Below are 7207 nucleotides of genomic sequence, written 5' to 3' on the forward strand. Positions count from 1 at the left end.
TACTGCTTCTGTTCACAATATCATGAAGCAAGTATTTTACATCAAAGAAAAGACCTATGTAAGTGATCAGACAGGAAAAGATACCTGAATTCTAGACTCTGAATTTAGTGCTCATGTCACATCTCACAGAGATCTTGTTGTGACAAAACCTCAGAAGATGAAAGTAATGTTGAAAATGACAGACAGAACAGTGATCCCTGCTGCAGCTATAGAAGATACAAAGATTTCAGTGAAAGAGATGAATATACTGTTAAATGATGTCTGCTATGTTTCAAAGTTAGAAGTGAATCTCATGAGTATGAATAAGCTTGTACATCAGAGTTATACCTATAAGCAGTTGATATATGAGAATAATCATGCTATATTGATTATGTCTCCTGACTGTATATTCTCATTTACAGTAAGATTAAATGAGAATGATATCTATGAGATGAAAAGGCTGATTACATACAGAGACTTGATCTGGTTTGCTATGCTCAATGATGATTTTAAACCTGCAAACATATTACAGGTGAAAGATGACATAATATTAACATTATCTGAAAGAAATGATACAAAGATTATAGAACTTACAATGATGCAATGATATTAAAAGCTAGAATATCTGAATTCCATGAATATTGCAAAAATGACAGCAGATTCATGACTAGAAATGAGAATAAAGAGTGACAGAGCTTTGTCATTCTGTAAGATCTGTGTACAGATAAAAATGACACATTCAATCTTCATATCTATGACATGAGCTGTTAAGCCAGTAATGAGATTCTTCATCAATCTGGCAGAGAGTGGAAAAACACTTTTCAATGAGAATGACACTCTCACTAGAAGAAATGCAAGCTACTGATTGAGTATAACAGATAATACAATCTGTTATAGATGAGCAATTCTTATGATGAGAAAGAAAGAATCTACTATAAGATTAATGAATTTCATCACAGATATTGAGATAACTACACAATGTTGAGTTAAAACTCTACACTGAGATGATGAAGAACAGTTCAAAAGTCAAGAACTTAAGATCTACTGTCAGAGCAAAGAAATAATGTATGAAATGACTACATCTGACACATCACAATCAAATGGCCCAGTGAAACACATGAATTGAATAGTAGCAGAAAAGACACAAAGCCTACTATTTAATAGTGAATTAGAAAGAGAACTTTGAGATGAAGTAATATAAGTCACAATCATGATAATCAACACATTCTCAACATCAACAAAGATATTTAAATGTAAGAAAGAAACATCACTTATATCTTTTAAAGTGTGAACTGAGAGGCAATCTTCTGTTCATTGAATACAGAGATGAAAGTGCAAGGTCTACAAGAAGGATTTGAAAGTGTTAAATAAGCTCACAGATAGAACTGACAGCAGAGAATGACAGCTGATTGAATACCAAGAATTACACTAATATTGTATGTGGGATTCTGTTGCATGTCATCTTAAGATTGCACAAGATATCATATTTAATGAACCTCTTGACATGGGTGTAAATACACCTGTAAATACAGTGAGAGAATTCAATGAATTGTCTAATGAATTGAATATTCTGAATGTCAGAGAGAGATGACAGTACTGCTTACTATAACATCTAGTGAAGAAAAAGTCAGATGTTTTGAAGATGATTGTAAATGAGAACTTAGAGAGTGCAATTAATTCAATCTATCTTTTAGATAATAAGATACAGCTTATCATGAATGAAGAGTCTGAAGACTCTATTAATAAGAATGATTCTGTTCTAAGTGTTCTGACAGATTAATCAACTACATTGATGAAAGTCAAGAGAAGCTCAGACTGAGACTATTGACATGAGACAATGAAAAAGAAGATTAAGATATTTGAATAGAAGAAGACATATATTATCATTGAGAAGGCCCTGGAAATGAATATTCTTACAGATAAATGAGTATATGATTGAAAATTCAATAATAAGAGAGAAATCATCTGCTTTAGAGCTTGCTGAGTGATTAGAGAGTTCTTGCAACAGCAGAGTATTCATTATACAAGATCATATACTGCAGTGGTATCAGGGCCTACATCACACAGTCTATTCACTATATCAACTGTCAAAGAATGAAAGATTAAATTGATTGACTATGTATCCGTGTTTTTGAATGATATACTATCACAGAATGAGATAATCTATATGCAACTGTTCACAGGTGTTAAGCATGACAGAGAAGACTTGATGAGATTACTTCATCAGAGTCTATATGAAATGAAGCAAGCTGTAAGAGTATGGTATTTCCTTATAATGAAGTATCTGACTACATTGAGATTCAAGATATCATCTTATGACAGCAGATTTCTATATCATTCTGTTCACAAGATCTATCTGACATTGTATATTGATAATTATTGAGTGACAGGACCTCAAGAACAGCAATTAGACTGGGTATTGAGAAAGATCATAAAGAGATTTAAGACAAAGAATGTTGAAGAGATCAAGTCATATCTTGAGATGAAGATCAAGTGTCAGAGGAATGGCGATCTAGCAGTTACACAGAGTCATTATATTGAGAAGATTCTTGAAGATTTCAGCATGAATAAGATAAATCCAGCTGACACTCTGATGACAGCTGGCATACAACTGGAATTCTCATCTGATGAGAGAGAGAGATTGAATAATGACTTTACAGCTATGAGATATTGTCAAGAATTGAAATCATTGCAATATTTGGTCTCAAGCAGCTGGCCAGACCTGGCATTCGCAGTCAACTATCTCTCAAGTTTTAACTCATGTTCACACAAAGCATGTTGGGCAGTGTTGAAGCATGTCCTATGTTATGTCAAGAAGACAAAAAATCATGACATATTATACAGGAAGGAGATCAGTGATGTGGACCTGAGTTCTGTGACATACTGTGATTCAGACTGAGCAGGGGCGGATTCTCAATACAAATCAACTACTGACTATGTTATATTGATTAATGGGTCATCAATCTCATGGCAGTTGCAGAGACAGACATTTATCACCAAATCAATCACAGAAGCTGAATATATTGCAGCTAGCAAGACAGCTTATGAGATAATCTGGTTGAATAATATGTTATATGATACTGAGTTGATGAATGATGAAAAAGTGAAAATATGCTCACATCTACAAGTTGATAATAAGAGAGCAATTGATCTAGCAAAGAAAGAATCCTTAACACAAAGGTTGCACCACATCAAGATTAGATATCATATTCTTCATGACTTGGTTAAAAAAGAGGAAATCATGATAGAACATATTGATTCTATAGCAAACATAGCTGACAGACTTATCAAGCCACTGATGAAGCCTGCATTTGAAGATTTTGTCAAAAGGATTGGTCTGAAAGAGATCAGAAAGAAATGATTGAATGATAATAATGATATAGTGAATCAATGAATTTTGCATGTATTTCTTGATTTTGACAGTTATTGCTGTACAGACACCTTTTCTAATGAGGAAATCAGAGTCTGATTCATGTAATTAATTATTATTGCATTTTTGAAAGATTTGAGAATGAAGGAGGCCCCGGGTGGCAGCTTATTATAGGCCACAGTGTAGCAAGAGAGGGTGTTGGTTGATTACTACACCTACTCTAGTCACGTGCCACCCCAACCTATTCATTTAGTGTAACTCGCGTAGTTAGATTACAACATAACACAACGTTATTCTCCAAGACTGACCTTGCAAATGTGACCCGTGTCACTATCTGACCTTACTTAATACATCTTTTCTTGTAATTTGAAAGCACTTAATTATTTATCATCAATTCTACAATCAATTCAAAATCAATTTAAAATTAATTTAATACTGAAATTATTCTTGAATTTAATAATAAAGTGAGTATTTGTATAATTTACACTGAATTGATTATCAACTGATTTTCAATCAATTGTTAATTACTTAAATATATGAATTGAATTTATTTTTATTACTATAATTAATTAACAATTAATTTGAAATTAATTCAAAATCAATTTAAAATCAATTTAAAATCAATTATTAAATATTTTTATCTTGATATATTTTAAAATTCTGTAAAACATCTCTTTATATTCTATATGAAATTATCTATTTATTTAATTAATTATAAATCTGCTATACATGCTTTGATTAATTAATAAGCTGAATGAATAAGTGAATTGAAAGGTTGAAAGTTAATTACTAACTGATTATTACTGTATTATACGAGGTCGGAGTAGACTGATTACTGAGATTATGAATTTCACATTTAATCTCATTTAATCTGATCTTATACATTTCTTAATGTGAGTCTCATCAGAATCAAGTATTAAAAAAACCTGAAAATGAATCATTTCTTTTATAAATGATGTGAAAAATAATCAGATTTAATTCAAGAATAGTGAAATAAGAGTAATTTCTCAGAATAAATAGTAAAAGATAATCATTGTTTCAAAATCAGAATGAGACTGAGACTGAAGATTAAATTCAGTTTTATTCAGTTTATTCAGTGATTACTTATATAATCAGAATTTAGTAATAATTATTAATAAAACTTATGAAATAACTAAATACATTCTTGTATAAGTATATTCTTCACTTTCTTATAAAAACTATACTTCTCTGATATACTATGATCAGAGATATTAAACTATCTGATAATTTTATGTTTTATAATTATAAGTTTCTTAATTATTTCTTCTTATAATTATTCTTAGTGATAATGATAAATATCTTAGCTTGAGTAAAATCTTCACTTTATTCATATCTCTAGCAATGAAATTATTAGAATATTATATATTATTAGTGTAATAGTTGAATATATACTCTTAATAATTTTTCATAACTCTAGAATTGATTTAATATATAAATTTATCCAGATTATCTTGAAAATAGCAGTTAAATTCAGTTTTATAAGTATATAATCTTATCTGATTTTCAGTTGTAATTGATATATATAAGTTCTATTTCAAAGTTAGTATTATAGTTCTATATAATATAAAGTTTTATCAGAAATTATTACTTATTAGAGAATTATATTTCACTATCTTCATATCTCTAATATCTGCTTATTCAAATCTCTGATAATTAATATTATAGTAGTCTCAGATTATTTTAATATATAAGTCTTATTTCTTCTCTATTGAATCTTGAGAAGTGTAAATATTAAGTTAATAAGAGAGATCTAGTAGAGCTACTATAGTATAATACTCTGTAAAAGATTATTCAGTTTTACTATAGTAATATATCAGTTTATCTCTTACAGTAATAATAGTCTGTACTATAGTATTATCTCAGACTGAATTTCTTTTTAAGTGATTCATTTACTTCTTAAGATAAGTAAGTAAACTATTATACACTCATCAGACTGACTGCAGTATTAATAAATAAATAATTGAAACTATCTTAGTTATCTTATAAAACTGAAACAGTAAATCAATTATATATTTCAACTGAGTTTATTTTATATCAGAAAGTTTCAATATCTGAATCTTTTTTTAATCAGAGTGTTACACTTATTAATTAATTATCTAATATAATTAAGAGTCTGAATAGTTATCTTATATATTAAACTATATTATATTCTAATATTCTATATTATATTCAGTGATGTGACTGATTTATTTATTTATTAAATATTATAGAATTATTATTATTGTTTAGAGAAGATATAAATTATATTAGTAATATTTCAAATTTGTGATATTTAAATTATTAGTTAATCTATTCAAAATTAACAGTAGTATTATTAAAAAGCATTATTAAAAAACAATATTAAAAAGTGTTATTAAAAAAATATTATCTTTTATAAAGTAAATATAAAAGTTACTTAAGTAATTACTTTTATCTCATTTATATCTCAAGAATTAGTTATCTCATTATTCTTTATCTCAATGTTAAGATTCTTTATTAGTATTTATATTATAAGTTAAATCATATGAGTAATGCAGAGAATGTAATCTTATTTAATATTTCAGAAATACAAAGTCAATTTTTACTTCAAGCTTTTTATTGTAATGTAGTTATTCACAGTATTATCAGTTATAACTATAAGAAGACTGTAACTAATATCTTAATAGTTATTTTTAATTACAGTTATTAATATCTCTATTATATAATTCTCAGTATTACTACTAATTAATGATTTAAATTCAATTAATGTCTCTTAATATGTTTAGTTCTTATCAATATAATAACATATAACTCTTATAAATGTAAGATTGTTTATATCAGTTTATATATTCACTGTAAGAGACACTCTTTAATGATTCTTTAACTCTGATTCTAGATATTATATATTAACTTTATAGTATATCTCAACATTGAACTGAAGACAGAATTAATATAAAATATGAAGATTTGAATTAAGTATTTGAAGAAGTGTTCAGAATTAAGAGTTTTAAATTAATTGAAGAGAAAGATTCAGAGATATATATATACAAAGTAATTATTCACAGAAGTTATCAGATGAGAGTTATGAAATCAGAGTATTAATACATAATTATTTTCATATAATTTTCTTCAAATTAAAAAGTTAGTATTATTAAAAATTGTTATCTAATAGAGTAACTTATCAGCTTAGTAGTAATTTTTTAATTATTTTTCTTTTATTATCTGCATTCTGATAACTTTAAATATTAAGAAATTTCATCAGAGTTATAATCAGTTTATAATGAATGTTTCTGAATAAAGTTATAGTAATTACAGTAGAGAGATGACTCTTTAATAATCTATAATATACTCTATTAATAATTATTTTATAGTTCATTTTAATATTTATGTTGAGTTTTTCATAAATTTTTTAACCTGGAATCAGATATGAAGAATGAAGTGATTATTTATTATAATTGAAAGAGAGTATTCTGTATTGAATTGTTAATAATATAGACTTTGTAATTTACAGTGATTTCTTAAAAAGTTTGTGAATCTTCAATAGAAGTGAAAGAAGTAAAAGAAGTGAATTCAGAAGATATGATAAAGATTTAAGAAAAATAATAATTTATTTTCAATAACTGATCACTGATATGTGTAAGAAGAATTATTATAAGAGAAAATAATCTTCTTTCTTAGCTTAGTTATAATTTTAGTACTAACTCAGATTGAATATTATTAATGTATAAAAGTAAATAAATAATCTTGATTAATCTCTGTTGTATTTCTTAAATATATTAAGTATTATAAAGAGAGTATTATCAATTTGTATTATCATGATAATATTATTAAAAATATATTACTATTGAAAATATCAATATTGAAAAAATGTTAATACTT

This window comes from Blastomyces gilchristii, assembly GCF_000003855.2.
Source record: "Blastomyces gilchristii SLH14081 genomic scaffold supercont1.8, whole genome shotgun sequence".
Classification (NCBI taxonomy): Eukaryota; Fungi; Ascomycota; class Eurotiomycetes; order Onygenales; family Ajellomycetaceae; genus Blastomyces; species Blastomyces gilchristii.